Raw genomic sequence first — 17,974 nt, 5'->3', positions numbered from 1 at the left:
GAGATTAGTCGTCTCAGCAGTATAATTATAGAAGATGAAGAGTATTTTTTCTTACATGATCTGGAAAATGCTTTTGGTGTCCGACTAGATAAGTGTCTTAGCCTCATATGCACCAAGATGGAGCTCCCCCTTGATCCTACACCAGAAGCTACATATGACAAGCTGCTTCAATTGGGAGACTCTGTTGTTGACACAATTGCACTAGTGACAGCGGATATTCTTGCTACAGAGCAAAGTGAAGTCAAAGGCGAGGATTTCATTGCCACACAAGCCAGGGTTGTTGCCAACCAAACTCCTATCTGTCCCGATTCGCCTAGTTCACAGAGCCCCCGCAAGGTTGATGAGAGAAAATCCTCTATCAACCTTTAAGCCACACCAACTATGGATGATGCGGATAAGCAAAAAGACTTAATACTAAGTCTTGTACGTTGATAATTCAACCTTTATTCTTTCGTTTTGGTTAGTTACAATTTTGTAGGATATTCTGGACGTAGACCTGTGGGCATAGCCGGAAGGGGGGATAGTGCACGGTGTTTGGGCCTCAGGCATCACTAGCACACTACATCGGCAAACTACAAATGCAAGGTGTGTGCATCATACACAAGGATTTCTCCCCAAACGGCCATTTTGTTTTGTGGCTGCTTAAGGCCGTAAGTAAACCCCTATGCTTAGCCAACATCTCTCAAACAGCCTATGTAATTATTCTGGTGAAAAAAATCACTTGCAATTGTCACTTTTGGCATAGGCTTTCGCGGAAAGCTCATGACACGCATAGCTCTTTGTCAAGCCCTGGGGGTTGACAGTGCCCGAGCTATAGCTTCTTCTGTACTTACATTATTCTACCCAATGCTATAGAACGTCGTAGAGAGATTGCAAAGTGCCTCTATCAAAAGATAGTTAAGTCGGATGTACAAGCTTTTAAATGAAAACTATCTCTCTTGTCCATGATCTTTTGCAAAATTCAATTTACTGATTTGATCATGTTCAGTGACAAGGAAAACTGTGAAAATTCTACCCATTTGTAATATGTACTAACTATTTGAATGTTGATTTTGTACATTGAAAATAACTGTCCAAAAAATAGCATATAATTTTTTTTTTGTACTAGTTGTGCCCTGTATGTGACATATTATGCAATTTTGTATGTGTCCACAAGGCAGCGAGAATGTGCCCTACAAGCTTGCTATCTGGCCAAATCTCGCTGCCTTGTGGACACAACTAATTTGACTGGTTTTGTAATATTTTGGCATATAGAGAGAAAAATTTTTACCTAGCTAATGGACAATTTCAAGCCAATGCTATCTGGCCAAATCTCGTTGCCTTGTGGACACAACTAATTTGACTCGTTTTGTAATATTTTGGCATATAGAGAGAAAAACTTTTACCTAGCTAATGGACAATTTCAAGCCAACCAAAAAATTTATTTAGCTTTAGTTGCCAACATCTAAGCAATGCCTGCCAATTGGAGAACCTTTTCTACAATTGATTATCATCTCACCTTCAACCATTTAACAAAATAAATGTAGACAAATAGAGACATTAAAAGTGGACATTAAGTTTACATAGAGCAACAAGAAGAGACGTATTGTATTTGTTGCAAAATGAAAATATACTAAGTTCACAAGAAAACTTGAATCCAGTACAAGGGTTCCAAAGTAAATACATTCCAATAAAATAGTTAGTTACAAAAAGAGGTTGACGTCAGAGGGTATCAGTCATGCCTTAGGCAACGTGCAAGTTGCATGTCCTTGGCCGTGATTGTTACACGCTTGGCATGGACAGCACATAAGAACGTGTCCTCAACGAGACTGACCAAATAAGCCTCTGCAGCCTCCTGAATTGATTCGCGGGCAATTACAGACATTTGAAGCTCTGTGTTGTAGCTTTGTAGCACTTCTTTACATATCCCTGCGAATGGTGCTTTCCTAATGAGCAAGTCCGTTGTATTCCGATAATGCCAAATTTCAGCAAACGCTTGACAAAACCATTGTGCTCTTTGAGGTCGGTGTTGTGGGGGCCTCTATTTGCTCTCTGTGACTTCCTATACAATTTTGACTTTTGACGATGCTTGGGAGGTGGGGGGGGGGGGCATCTTCATCCAGATCATAATCCTCATCATCACTGCTATGCTCATCATTGTTGGGTTGATCAAAAGGGCATGGCACCCATTCCTCTGGGCAGTGACTTGCCAGCCACAGTGTGGTGACCTGGGCCAGATGGCTTTGCACCCATTTATCCTAGCAATGTCTTTCCGTCCACCCTATGATTCGCTAGGATTTCCTCCCCTTCCCACGGAAGACGTTGTCCGTCTCTTGCATTTCGGGTTAGCAAGCTCTTTTGGTTGCCGATTTGTACGCATCTTCTACCTACAGATTGTAAGAATGAAGCAAGGCTATTGAATGTTGGATACACATTGATGGCTGGATCATTAGGGTAGAGGCAACCATGCACCCAAAGGTCCACATTGGTGTGACCTGCACCACTGCATTGTTGTGCAGTTTGCAAGTTATGACGCTTTGAGAGTGTCAAGTCCTTTGAACATGTAGAGAAACCATTTTCAAACTTGATGATCTTGTTGTGGATGGGAGGTTTGTAATGTCACCTAGCTCCATGGAAAGGGGAATAAAGCTGGCCTCAAGCAAGAGTGGAGAGCTATGGGATGGAGAGCTACGGAGTGGAGAGGAGAGCTATGGGAGGAGAGCTGCAGCAAAGCTATGGAGTGACCTACAACAAAGAGAGGGAAGGAGGAAGGTGTGTACTGAAAAGCAGGAGAGAGAAGATAGAGGGAGCAGAGTGAGAGAGGGAAGGAGGAAGAGTGTATGCTGAAAAGTAGGAGAGAGAAGAGAGAGAGGGGAGTGATTTTGGAGGGAAATAGAAAAAGGTGGGAAGTTTTATATTTTGCACGTCTATCATTGAGATTTTGAGATTTGAGAGAGAAATTTGATTATTGGATATACATATAGGTTGGGAAGAAGTTTTGAGTAAAAGTGAGATTTTTTTGAATTTTTTTGAATAAAGTGCTTTTTTGGGTTGAGGCTATGGACGCCCTTGATGATGTGACAAAAGAAAGGGGAGGAGGGTAGTTATTGTCATAAGGACCACCACTCTTTTGGGTAGAGAGAGAATGTACCTATCCTCCCTCCCTAGCCTCTATTCCAACCTACAGAAAGCCTATGACAGTCTTAAAAAAGGCCTATGAGAATACCCTCATTCAATGGCCTTGTCTCCTAAACCACACACATTTTCAGCTAGTCAAATTCTTAAAATTAGGGATCCTTACAAGGCCCTGTTGGGGTTCAAATTTTTTCTAATGTCCCTGTCCCACTTACCCTTTGCAATAATTAGGTCCAGTCTTTCATATGGACAACTTAAGGACCTCTATTCTTAAGCCAGAAAACAGAAACCAATATCTCTGATACCAATGTAACGGAATGTATATATATATGGCTATAACATTGATTGTAGCGGAATTAAAGTAACAATAGTGAGCATTTCCTTTAGAGAATTCTTAAAGAGAATAAGAAGAGCACTTGATTAAGGGTAGCAAAATGAACATTGTACCTAATTAGCTTTGCATGAACAATATTTGTAAAAGAGAGAGAGAATTAGAGAAATTGACAACAATTGAGGACCGGATTTACTTGGAGTTGGTCCCCCCTCCAAAAGGCTTTTGTATTATAGATTCTCCCTTGAAGAGAGACTTGATACAATACATACTTTGTGTTCCTTGAGACCTTGTTGATGCCGTGAATATGATAAGCTTCATGCACCAATATTATGCCTGTAACTAATTTGCAAAAGCATTAACTTGTCCCATAACCTCTGAATTTTAGAAATCTAATGGTTAGAGCTCAAAAGAAATACAAACCCAAAAATAAGTGGAAAAAGGGGTGAACCAAGCTTAAGAAAGATTAGTTGGGAAGTTCCATACCAAAATGTGCAGGAACATGGATCGCAATTCATGACCCCTGAGACAATGTGGATAGAAACTAAAACTAGAGGGTTTTGTGGGGTTCCAAATCCCTAGATACACACTTTTCGTGGAAAATTGACACATCATACTCATCCAAATCAAAAAATTGGACAAAAAGTACACAAATCTTAGAAATATAAACAAATTGGGGCTTTTTGAATTTTTAATGTCCAAAGTAAAAATTAAGTGAAAATCTGACCTTTACAAGGGATAGGCATATAGCTGACTAGATTTCATGACCAAATGAGGTTGAACATGGATCACCTATCAACAAAAAGATTGATCATGATATTTTATCATTGGGCCATCTCCAATACCATCTGAATGCCTTTAAAAATTACCATTTGATTCTCGTCCATTTCTAGCATCGACCTTCCCCACTAGTGAATAGACTGACTATTCATTACCTGAGCTCTGGGTGCCACGGGCATACCCATGTTTTCCAAGCCGAGTTTTTTTGCTGTCGATTGAAGCTGCTCATCTGTTGGCAAATTGGCCTCTCCGGACTTCTCGCTTCATTGAATGTGTCTTTGATCCATTGCCACCTTGAAGTGAACTGTGAGTCGTGGACAGATGTGTCAGCAATAAGATGTTGGTCCACTCCCTCATCATCCACAAATCCCATGTCTGCCTCACAAAAATTTGCAATTGCAGCTAGGCAGTAGTCCTCTCGTATATTCACCTCATGCATGATATCTGTGAGCAGAGCATAGTGGGTGTCGCCTGCCATAGCAAAGCTGGGAGCACAATTCAGAGGCAAAGTCACTTCCTTATTTAGGCTTTCTTGCTTGCACACCAATGCTGCATCCGCAAAAGAAGCAAGAGTTAATCCCGCCTCAAATGTTTCCTTTAATACCTCTACCCGCTCTTCTTTTGGATCAAACTGCATCTCCACATCCTCTACCTCTTCCTCCGGAGCCAGTGGACAACTAACGAAAGTTGTTGACTAGGAAGTATCTAACTCAGCATCCGTCTGCAAGTATAAGTAACAGACAAACCCGTGGTAGAATTCCACTCAGCGACACTTTTTTAGTGCTTTATACACATGTCTTGTACAAGAAGTGCATTGGAGGACACTTTTAGACAGCGATTTAGTCTCCTTGCCGCACTCTTGTCAGGGTCAAGGTCCGTTGGGTGCACATATCTCATGCCATCAGTTGTAATGGAATTGTCACAAATGACTGCCTCATACTATTGCAAATGGGTTTGTAGGTACCCAAATGAGCAATCTATGATCCTCTGTATAGAAAACTCTGCATTAAACATTCCTGATAGTTTTGGTGCACGGTGATGAGCACGGGCGTTGTATAAGAACATGAATAGTTTTTCTTCACATGTATCCTCGCCCACATCGTCTGTCTCCAAGACTATGATCCCCATGACTGAAAGAAAAAGAAAGTCAAAACTACTATTCAAAATTGGTCTGTATTTGGTGTCATAACCAAGCAAATATTGAGCCTCGAGTATCCCTCAAGGTCTCTATTTGCTTGGTTTTGTCCCGTGAGCTAATGTCATTTTAGGTGATATCACTTGAGTCAGAACCAGGCGAATAGGGCCCCCAATAATCTCCGAAGGGCCCTATTCTCTTGGTTCTAGCCCAAGTTGAATTTACATTGTACCCATGTCTATTTGGAACAGGTGGATTGGAACAGAGCATATAATGTTATCAGTAAAAAGATATATAGTCACTATGCCCAAACATAGCATTGAATAACAACTCAGGCACGGTCACATAAGGAGTAATTATTCCAACTATCCGGTGCGAGACTTCTAATCTTACCCTAACGACCATTCTTGGCCCTTGGAGTGTTGTGCCCCTTGTGTTGTAACCCCATAATGCAGTGGCTTCGGTGCGCACACAGTTAACAACACATAGGCAGGAGAGAGAGAGAGAGAGAGAGGGGGGGGGGGGGGGAGAAAGAACATGTCTCTGCAATATCCAATGGCGTCGAGTTGCATGGTGATGTCGCAGGTCGCTGAGAGCAAGAACCAGAAGGTGGCCAAGAGGAAGAGGACAAAAAGGCAAAGGCAAGGGAGATGGCGACGCGGCACCAAAGGACTTAAACTAGTGGAGGTCACTCAACGTAGGATCACAAGAGGTGGCCAAGGGGAAGAGTGCAGAAAAGGCGAAGGCAAAGGTGATCTGTTTGTTCTACTTAGAGATGGAGATGGCGACTGCAATGGCGGTCAGCGTCTGACTCTAAACGGTCGCTCAAAAAAGGCACGTGGGTTGTGCTCACAAGGACAACCAAAAATAAATGGGCTTAGATTCCCATGCAATACGATCTACCAACCACAATCTTGGGTGTAATCATGCGCATAAGTGAAGTTGTCACCCTTGTCGAGGTAAGCATTCTAAGTTTAGAGGCAGTACTCCCGCCAAACATTTTTTAACTATACCCTCACCCCAGATGAGCGCTCTTCTGCCTCTTTTTGCATCCTCTTCTGCCCAGCATTTTAACTCTGTCCCCATCGATGCTACACGATAAGCAAACCATCTCTTTTGTGCTCCCAACCCTTTTTGCGCATCTCCTTGTACTCTCTAGTGCTCCTCCTTTTTGCACATCCTCCTCTTACTCCTATTCTGCAGCACTTTAGTGACGCAGAACTCTACACACAGTGAAGAGGTATGCTACTACAATTTTGTGCACTTGTATTTTGTGTGGTCAGTACCAAGAAAATAAGGAAAGGAAAACTCTGTTTGTTGCACCTTTTCGCTTGGTACTGACCATCGTCTTTCTTAATGATGTTTGCTATTACACTTTTCTGAGTTCAGTACCAAGCGAATAAGGGAAGGCAAACTCTGTTCGTTGCACCTGTTCGCTTGGTACAGACCATCGTCTTTATTAATGATGTTTGCTATTACACTTTTCTGAAGTTAGTACCAAGCGAATAAGGGAAGGCAAACTCTATTCATCGCACCTGTTCGCTTGGTACTGACCTCAAAAAATATTGATGTTTGCTATTAAACTTTTCTCCGGTCAATACCAAGCGAATAAGGGAAGGCAAACTCTATTCGTTGCACCTGTGCTTGGCACTGACCTCAAAAAATATTAATGGTGTTTGCTATTACACTTTTCACAAGGTCAATACCAAACGAATAAGGGGAGGCAAACTCTATTAGTTGCACCTGTTCACTTGGTACTGACCATCGTCTTTATAAATGATGTTTGCTATTATACTTTTTTGAGGTCAATACCAAGCGAGTAGAGGCAATACAATCGTATTTTGTGCACTTCTTCGCTTTGTGCTGACCCTAGAAATCTTTAAGTCCCTTGTGCAACAAATGACATGTCGTTTTCTATTATGCTATTTGTAGAGATGCCTCGTGCAAAGGCCACGCCTAGAAGGGCAATAGGTGACTCTTTGAATGCTCAAGCAAGAAGACGCCGATATGCGGCGCACATAGGTGTATTGCAAGAGCTCCGAAGGATCGAACGACACATGCAACCGGCCATTCCACGTCTTCCTTTCCAGAGAGTAGTGCGAGAGATTTGCGAGCATTGGAGAGTGGGCATGTGATGGGCCAGTAGTGCAGTTCGCTACCTGCAAGAAATTGCAGAAGACTACCTCGTTGAATTCTTCAGTGATGGATATATCCTGGTTGCCCAAGCACACCGCGTTACTATCATGCCGCGGGATTTTGACACTCTTCGGAGACTGCACTTTCGCTACGATGGGCTGCTTCAGCTAGTACCTATCCAGGATAGTAGAACCATGGATATTCTGAACATCCCCCCTCTCCATCCTCATGCACAACAAATAGAGCCTTCTAGGGCTGGATTAAACAGCAGAAGGACACGATCACAGGTTGAGCGGAAAGACACAGATGGGCAGGCTGAGCCAACCAATGAGGGGCATGAGTAGGCCAGGGTGGACCCTGAGGCGGTCATTGAAGAAACAGACAGTTATGGAGGAACCCGTTATGAAGCAAAATGAGCAAGGCATGGAGGATCCGGAGCCTGTGCCTGTAAGGGAGGATCCTGTGCCTGTAAGGGAGGACAATGTGCCTGTTAGGGAGGAGCGTGTGCCATGAAGGGAGAAGAATGAGGCAGCAACGGATAAATCTCAACAAAGGCAAGGGAAAGGCTCTGCTTCACAAGGGCCATCCAACGGGGAGCCTTTATCAGAGGAAGTGATTATTTTAGAGAAAATCAACGAAGAGAACAAAGAGGAGTTGCAAGTTTTGATCAGTGCGGCGCCTCTACATGCACAGATACTGTTGCCTGGAAGGTCAAAGGAGACCTGCATTTTCAACCTCGATCAATAAGACTTCTGTGCATGCGCAGTTTCTCCAACTCCAACGCAACGGATGCGCTCGTCAACATTGCTTTTCGGTACTTCTCAAGCTCTTTATAAGTCATGCTTGGTTCATTAAATGGCTCACTTTCGCTAAGACATGGATCAATGCCAAGCAAGTTAGTGGCTTATGGAATTGGATAGTGATACCACTCACTTGGTATTGACCCATGTCTTCGTGGCAGTCGTCAACATTGCTATGTGTTATGTCTCAAGTTTTTCTCTATAAGTCACGCTTGGTTCATTAGATGGCTCACTACCGCTAAGACATGGGTCAATACCAAGCAAGTCATTGGCTTATGATTTATAGCTGCCCCAATTGCTCAGTATTGACTCATGGATTTGTGGTAGTGACAGCCCACTGAAATATCTTAAGTCTAATCTCTGCCATTGATTCATGTTAGGCACACTATCTCGCTTCTGTCTGCTGAGGTTCAGAACAAAATATACGTAATAGATCCGCTGATCTCGCCTATGCTACAGAACAACAGAGTTTCCTTTTTGGCTCTCATGGACTGGTTTAGCAGAGTCAATTTTGATCTAGCACGTTTTCTGGTCACTGCATACAATCAATCGTGAGTTTCTTCTTGCCTTGTAAAAACCATGTTGGATTTAGGATCTTTCTCCTCATCTTTGATGGTTTTGGTGAAGCGATCATTGGAGTCTGTTGTTATTTGACATTGAAGATAAGATTGTCTACTATGCAAACTCCTGGCGAAGCAGGTTGTTTCACGGTCGTGTAAAAATTTAAGGCACATGTGGGTACATTTGAAAGTAGTATCTCTTTGTAATGTGTTACTGACTCAAGTGGTTACGTATGTAGTGCAACGGAAAAACTTGTATGCTGTGTAGCCATGTTTTGTTAGAACATGATCTAGGGACTACCATTTGGCACGAACAGGTCATCGTGCCCACACAAATTGATGACTATAGATGTGGCTGGCGAACTTGTTTGAATGTCTTGTTGCTCCTCAATCAAATTTTGGATGTACCAAACGTAAGTAATCGGTTGTTTCATTGTTTGTTTGTTGCAACATTTGTATTAAAAGAAGCAACATCTTTACTTACTTTCCTATTATCACGCTTCTACAGGAACTTCAATTACATAACTACACCCCCAATGATGTGCGGCATTTTTTTGTAATGTCCATCCAACGTATTATAATCTCGTTAAATAGACGTACAAGAGAGGAAGGGGCGAGAGCTGAGGAGTTCGAACAGGCTCGCATTGACGAAATGACGCGGCGCTACAATCAGACTCAAGTGGAGGTTCGAAATATGCAAGAAGCAATAAATCAATATTATGCGGACGCCACAAAAGTAGAGAAATGGACTACACGTCAGCCATGGAAGAGGCCCATGATTTTGAACGACGCGAAAGGATGCCCGAGACCAGCATCCCCCGAGCAAAAGTAGCAACAATCAGGGAAGAGGGCAGGGGAGCAGTGGCAACAAGTGGGGGAGAGCAAAGGGACCAGTGGCAGCAACTAGGGGAGAGGACAGGGAACCAGTGGCACCAACCGGGGGAGAGGACAGGGGAGCAGTAGCAGGATAAGGGAGCAATAACTTGTATACATCTTGACAAAAACAACACAATTTTAAAGTTTTGAGACAATGAAAAGTGTACATTTTTTAAACATTGTTTGAGTGGCACAAAATGTCTCTGTATTCGTCATTTTGAAGAGTACATTGTGGTTTGCATGGCATCAAAGCTCATTGCGTGCACAAGGTATGTGGCCTAGCTTCCGGTGGAAGCAATTAAGTGAAGTGTATTTGAGAGTGACTCCTTGCATAATGTTGTTTTCTCCTTGCGTCTTGGAATCTAAGAAGAAGAAAGAGTTAGATTCTATGTCTTAATGTATCAAAAAAGACAATCAAAATTCATCCATTTAGTAAGCACCTTTCTATTGTTGAGACTGAATGCATACAATTCCGACAAAAGTGGAAGTTCTTCACATGTAAGATCTATCATGAGTTGTGCAAGAGTTGCGCTTGACATTGTCTCCATCACAATAAGTAGGTTGTCTCGAAAGTAGAGCTCCATTGATAAAGGTTTTTTCTCGAGGCTAGAATTTGTATCTCGGTCGAATGGAATAAGCTACCCACTAAGAAGATGATATCTAAAATAGTAAAACAACACGAAATTTTGAGAGCTTATAATGAATTTGCAAAATATGAACTTCTTTTGCAAAATACAAATTTTACCCTGTGACTGTTTTCTATCCCAATTATCATCTAAAAAGTCCAAACAACACTTAGACTTGCAAATGAACATTGCTGCGGTAGTTCTTATTTGCTCATCGAAGAAGAAATCTACAAACACTTCAAGAGGCATAAATAGTGTGAGCCGAACTATTCTTGTTGCAATTGAATACTTGAGGGACTTTTGTATATCCTGAAACAACCTATTCCTAAAGCTTTCACCAGTTTACGAAGCTGGCAAAGACCAATCCTTGTCGCCGTCAAAGGATGGAAGTGACAAAGGAGCTACAAGATCCCAACCAAAGGAAGTTCTCGGTTCCAAATATGACATATCATAAAAGAATATTCCATTATCTACAAGTTCCTTGTGTTGTCTTCCTCGGTACATTTGCTCACCAATAAATGCATGGAAAGCATCAAATATCCCAACTATACTCTCAATTGGTTGCCAATCCGTCCTATTCGATGGATAAATATCTGAAACATACCAACGATGATATCCACCACTTAACCTTTGAATATGATCATGCACTAAGTGAGATGCTCAAAATAACTTACAGTTGGGTCGATGTCATGGAAAACTTGGAGGAGATGTTTGCAACCTTAAGTCTGCATGTTGGAAAGCATGTTGTATAAGGACCTCTTTCACTCGCTTGCTTTGTGCACACACTTTAAACTCACTAACTTGTCCCTTGAAAGCCTCCACGAAATCATTGCGTTGCCTCCTCTTCCTCCTCCTAGTTTGCAGTAGAACCCAACTTCCGATAGTTATTCGAGATAGTATCCATGCTTGATCATTTGTAGTATAACTGTTGAAAATGTTAACATAGTCAATGGTAGTGTTAGGCTTCCAAGAAGTAGTCATGGTGTGCACTAGAATACACAGAAAGTTTAGCGCAAATATGAAAAAGGGAAGAAGTTTTGAGAGGGAAGTAGAGCTACTCAAAGTCATATTGGGTGGGAAAATAGATACTAGATAGAGTTTTCAATGAAAGTTCTTAGATTCGTCGGTACAGAGTTAGCACGACTTATGGCATTTATGCCTTGAAAGCCTGAAATTGTGCAATTTGATGAACAAAAAAAAATTTCTCCCTTTTTTCTAAAAGAGCTTGGCTCCAAAATGTAGATTCTCAACATAATGTTAGCCTCTTCCTCATTGGTCGAGCTCCACTCTCTCTCTACAATTGTAAGGCCCAAAAGTGAGTGCAACTTTCTCCTAATGAGGAAGGCGAAATAATACCTTGGCTATCCCACTTTTACCTTTCTTCTGCTTGACCACATTTGTCTCCATTTTGATCCTCTAGCTCGTTCCACTTTGTGAGAAGACCCATTACTCCAAAGCAACTGAGATCTCCACATAACCATGCAAATGGTTCATACTTTCCAATATAAGGAACTATGTTAGACAAAACTCTAAATACCTACTTTCATCATTCCATATACGAGCTCATCAACCTCTGGAACAGGTGCGCTTTGTTTTCTTCATCTTTCCTGCCATAAACATCAATACTCATATGTCTTGCTTGATGTTATCAACACTTTCGTTTCTTCGTATTTCTTGCCATAACCATCAATACTCATGTCTTTCTTGATGTTATCAACATCTGCGACAAGGTATTCCTTGTTAATGACACACTTTTTGGCTAGCAAGAAATAGAATTGACATTGTGAAGACCAAACATGCACAAACTTCATAAAGTTCTCAACCACATGCGATTGCTTCCATGTGCATGAAGCACACTTGTCTTGGAACCCTTCCAAAGCAAGGATATACTGTACTTAAAATCAATGCCAAGCATAGAGCTTGTAACATGTAGTTACGATGTAGCAACCCCATTATCCAAGTACTCCAGAGTGCTTCTTGAAACATGCTTGTTCAAAAACACAACATTGACAATTTTCCGCCTTCCACCTACTGAAAGGTCCGAGAACTATATAGTCATTGCCACTCCAGTCTGGATTTTCTCCAAGCATGGAGCTTGAAACTTGCCAATGCGAGACATACCCCTTGGCTTTTCCTACACAAGGTGCAACACTGTTCCTTTGCATTAACGTGATGGAACACAAAAACATTAAGGAGCACAAGATAGACGACGATGCACCTCACTCGAGACAAAGGTGAGAGCACTCTACTAGAGGCAAGGCTTGTCTTGCTAGCTCGAAGAACATAGCAATGCTCAACTACTACTACATATGTGTTTGTCCTTGACGTAGTTGAACATTTCATGCTCTCCACTACTTGATTCGTCTCTCTCTCTCTCTCTCTCTCTCTCTCTCTCTCTCTCTCTCTCTCTCTCTCTCTCTCTCTCTCTCTCTCTCTCTCTCTCTCTCTCTCTCTCTCTCTCTCTCTCTCTCTCTCTCTCTCTTTCAGGCGTGCGCTACTAGATGGCAGCAGGCGTAGGGGGAGAGGCTCTTACTGATGCAGGTGCGCAAGTGGAGCATGCACACACTCTCTCTCTCTCTTTCTAAAGCTAGGGTGGACACTCTGTGTCTATTTCACAATCCAAGGCAGGCAGAACAATAAAAGACAGGTTGTGAAGCCTAGATGGATCCCTCTCTATGCATTTGTGCATGCATTTTAGGGAAAAGGTTAGCAGCTCGCACGTGGGGCGGAGAGAGATATGAAGAGACATAGATTTTCCCCTCTGCTATAAAATCCATGAAGCGAAGGTCACAGTGAGAATTTTTTCCGTCTATTTCTATTGTGTTGACATTGCGACGAAGTGTCAAGAAGAGCATCGTGAGGGAGACCAGACCGTAGATGGATATAATGCCAGCAAAGGAGATGATAACGGACATGCAGATGGCATGGAATGAGGCTAGCAGGGCCGGAAGAAGATGTGGAGGAGAGAGGGAGAGAGAGATGTGAGGAGCACGTAGGCACAGAGAGAGAGAGAGAGAGAGAGAGAGAGAGAGAGAGAGAGAGAGAGAGAGAGAGAGAGAGAGAGGATGCTTCTCCAGTTGAATGTGCAGGTGCAAGAGCGGGAGAGATGAACTCAGAGATCGTGTGTCTGCTCTCAGTGAAAAGATGCAAGGGAGACATGAAAGGATGTGATGGTGGGACTAAGGATGCATAGAGGCAGACAGAGGCGGGGGAGGCCAATGGTGAATGTGCTGAGTCATGGCTATGATGTGATTGCAAGAGAGAGACACAAAGACACGATGGGAATACGGCTACGCAGAGGCAGACGGAGGTGCATGTAGGAAGGAGCCACAACGGGAGGGTGTGCAGAGGGGATTTTTCTGTGTAGAGCTGTGATAGCAACGTGGAAAAGGGTTTCCCTTTGTAATTCATAGTGTCCTAGGAATGTTCCTAAGAAATTAATGGACTTAGTGTAAGTACACTTTGATTAGCCTAAGTTAGTTTCCTTAATCCAGGTCTCTTTGCAAATTTGTGCCACATGTTTTGAGCTGCATTTTTTGAGTCTCATGTATAGAGTGCAAGCATGTACACAAAGTTCGTGATTTCTCTGTCTTAAATGTTTTTCATTTCAAGTCCTACATCCAATTTGTGCTCCTTGAGCTCTTGAGATATTGGGCGACTCATTTGACATGAAGACATCTCAACCTTTTCAAAACAAGATGTTGCAAATGGCGCCATGCAAGTCATCAGTGAATACAAGGAAAAAAGCACTACTCTTACAATAGTTAGACACCCTTCTTAGCGTCAAAATTAGACGTGGCATTAGAGCCTAAATCTTGCTTACAACAAAATTTGCTTAATTAAATTCTTTTTTCGGTTGAAGTCACAATTCATGGCCATTAGTGCTGCTTGAATTAGCAAGAGCGGCAACACTCCTTGTCGTGCTTGTTGGTTATACTATAGCTGGCAATATAGAGCAAAAGAGAAAATTTGCGTTAAAATCTGGTGACCCTAGTTGCACTACACTTCCCCCCTCTTTTAGACACGTCCATTTTTACTGTTGGTTTCTCTGTTGCATTCAATGGATTTGCCCTGGTCTTTCGCTATATATACAACACCAAACTAGGGGATGAGACGTAGCAGAATAGTAAGAAGAACAATGATGGACAACTGGAAGAAGCCGACATGGATGCAAATAGTGCTTAGTGACATATGTCTAGGGTGGAGCAAGCGTAGTAGCATGAAAAGTAGGAAATCTATAGCTGCGAGTAAAAACATACGATGATGAGCACCTTGCACTAGAGGGGTGTGGGGTGGGCAACGAACGCTCATCCATAACACCACATTCTCTTCATACTCCTTAAAGGTGTGATGGTCTCCCTGAATGAGCCTCGAAGTAGAGCATTGTGCCAATAGTTTATGTGGCCTCGAGTGAAGGGTACACAATCTATAAGAGTCTCTCTCTCTCTCTCTCTCTCTCTCTCTCTCTCTCTCTCTCTCTCTCTCTCTCTCTCTCTTCCTTTTTTTGGAAGCGGCTGATGGCTGCGAACATGAATATCATGGTGTTGGGGGCTACATTCTCCACATTGACTTCAAAGACCTGGGAGGTGCACTTTTCTTCTAGAAAGATAGCCCACTGCCTTCCAATTGGCATTAGCGCTTGTAGGTTTCAAGAAACAATCCTGGATACTATAACATGCACATTCTTTTGTGCCTTCCCCTTTCTACCCTAGCTCTTATAGGCACACCTTGCAGGCCTTGTGATTTTATCACTTGTTTTGCTAGTGAAACAAGAGAGATATGTGTTTTTTAAATTCATAAAATAACTTAATGGGCACTCATTGTGGCAAACACTCAGTTCAAAAAATGATGATATTCTAGGTGAGCTCGAGAGCCATGGTCCATGGAGTGACTTCTATTTTTACTTGTTTTAAAAATCCCTATTCCCAAGACCCCCCAGTATTTGTCATAAATTCCGATAATGCCCTTCAAAATTCCCAAAAATTCTCCAAAAAGGGGCAATGCCGCGTGGGGTGAAGACAGGGATAGGGGGAGGGGGCGTGGCCGAAAATTGCAACCCTTCCCGCCCTTCCTTTGCTGCTAGCCCTGCACATGACGGGCAAATTTATAATAGCCCTTCCCAAGGAAGGACAAGTTGCTCGACTGGCCCTGCCCCAAGGAAGGGCATATTTTTGCAAGGCCTTCCTAGGGAAGGGCAACCTTTCAAAATGCCCTGCAGAGATTAATCATGTCAATGCTTGACATTGTGACTTTTGGACTTGTACCTAGAGGATGTTCTATGGACTTTGAGAGTCACTAATGAGTATAGAATCTGATTTTGTAGGTTGTGCAAGCATGGATTGCCATACACCTTAAAAAAAGTTAAGGTGTACTTTTTAATATAGGGAATTTCAAGTATGATTTTTAATATAGGGAATTTTAACGTGTTGGGTAGACTGTAAAGGCAACAAAATATGAAGTTTGAACTTGAGAGTTGAATGTTCAATCGCTCGCAAGTTTTCTAATGAAGGCATCAGGCTTGAATGACGGGTCTCGTCATTCGTCTCTCTCGTCCACCAATTGCTGACACAGAGCTTCTATATCCAAGTTCCAAGTGAGATGAGGAGGTTTGAGGGATACCATGTAATCAAGGCTAGTGGGTTGGAAAAAGAGAGAAGGTAAGTACACTAGAGATTAACTCAAAGCATGGCTGAATAATGCCTTATTGAAGGAAATTACGGAGAGAGTAAAGATTAAGCACTCTTGATGCTCCCCAATTTGATTTGCTATGCAAAATCCTTGAAAGTTGTTCTCAAATATTGATTGATTCTTACACGGGCTTAGACTCACGATCAACTAAAGCTCCAGATTCCAGAATTTCCTAGCACTCTCCCATTATCCATGAACTGCAAGCTCCCCTCAAGAGTCCCTTGGGAAACCTCTAGGTTGTGAGTCCAAATGACTCCAGAGTCTACGATTGCAAAGGTCCTTCAAGCCTCAAGGCTCCTTCACAAATCATGATTCACATAGTGCTAGCCTCCTGGTTTGTTAGGCATGCTCCCAAAGCCTATTTATAGAAACCCCTACTTATCACTTCATCATTTTTAAGATGGTACCATGTGTAATGATTAGGATGCTATAGTTTATGTTGTTATATAATATTATGAGGATCTTATTTTTTGCCGTTGGTGATTCTTAGGGGACGAGAACGACTTAAGAGGGAACTTGGAAGCTGAAGTTTGAAGAGATGTCTACCCTAGCTTCACGGACAGAATAGTGATAGCGATAACTTCATGATCTCAAAATGGGAGGTTTGTAACTCGGGAGGAGACCCTTCATGGTTACAATTCTAGCAAACGGCAATCCCAACAAAAATCAAGATATATGATGTCGTCATTGTAGCTGCATTGCAGGTCATTTCAAGTTCCAAGTATTTGCATGTTCCATTTACAACTCACTACTTCTCTTGCTCATTGTGTATCTTGTAGATAATGATTTTTAGTACAACTACGCAATGTTTCAAAAGTGCACCCTTTCTCATTGTACTTTAGAATTTTCTTTACATGCAATGTTTCAAAAGTGCACCCTTTCTCATTGTACTTTAGAATTTTCTTTACAAGTTGCAATCGTTCAAAAACACATGCAAAAAAAATTAGTTTTTGGTAAAGATTTGATCGAAGAAAAGGGAAAATTTTGCCCTTCATTTTGAAGATAGAAATGCCAAACAACCCTTCCCATGGGACGGGCACTCTTGAAAATTTCCCTTCCCTACGATGGGTAAGGGTGCCCTGCAATTTTCAGGCGTAGGAAGATAGGAGAGGGCATGGGGGTGTCGTTCTTGGAGGTGTGGGTATCTCTCTCTCCGTTTCGTTACCCTACAAGGCTCTCTCTCTCTCTCTCTCTCTCTCTCTCTCTCTCTCGTCCGCTTCTGGATGCGCCAGCCCAGCCTGCTCTGACATGATATTAGCATAAAAAAGTAATCAATGTGCGTGCTAAATGGAATGGGTGATGGTGGTGGTCTCAGCTGTGAGCGCAACAAGATAGAAGATATTTAGCTGTGTGTCGAATTTCTCTTCCTCTCTCTTTCGCTTCCCAGGTCGAATGGGAAATTGTGCGAGAGAGGAGGTTAGGACTCCTCTCTCTCTCTCTCTCTCTCTCTCTCTCAGAGATGATCTGAGATCCTAAGGCTCCCTCTCTCATGTTTGTGTGCATCTGCACAGTCTCTCTGTCCTTTATCGCTTTGAGAGTGGAAGCTAGAGGTGATCGTGATATGAGGTCGTGTGTACAATACCAAGGGGTAGGAGCATCAGCAGGTGCAGCTCCAGCAAGGCGTGTTCTTGTTCCGAGGTGCAAGGATTTGTTGCAGGGCACGCATGCGAGCGGTGTTTCTGCAGAGACACACAAATTAGGAGAGAACTGTGCTCTTTGTCTGCTTGGGGACAAGGGAGGTGAAGCATGTTATGGTTTTGCTCCAGGAGACATTGGCTCACGGAACTTGAGGAGATGGCTCAGGGGCAAGTCCACATGAGGGAGCGGCAGCTTTGTGCCCATCCATGCAGGTGGAGAGAGAGAGAGAGAGAGAGAGAGAGAGAGACGACAACTGGAAGAGTTTTCTCTGGTTTGCAGAGTGCATCAGG

The sequence above is a fragment of the Adiantum capillus-veneris genome, chromosome 22 (assembly GCF_014529385.1).
Source record: "Adiantum capillus-veneris isolate H3 chromosome 22, ASM1452938v2, whole genome shotgun sequence".
NCBI classification, from domain to species: domain Eukaryota; kingdom Viridiplantae; phylum Streptophyta; class Polypodiopsida; order Polypodiales; family Pteridaceae; genus Adiantum; species Adiantum capillus-veneris.
This window is presented reverse-complemented; position numbering follows the sequence as displayed.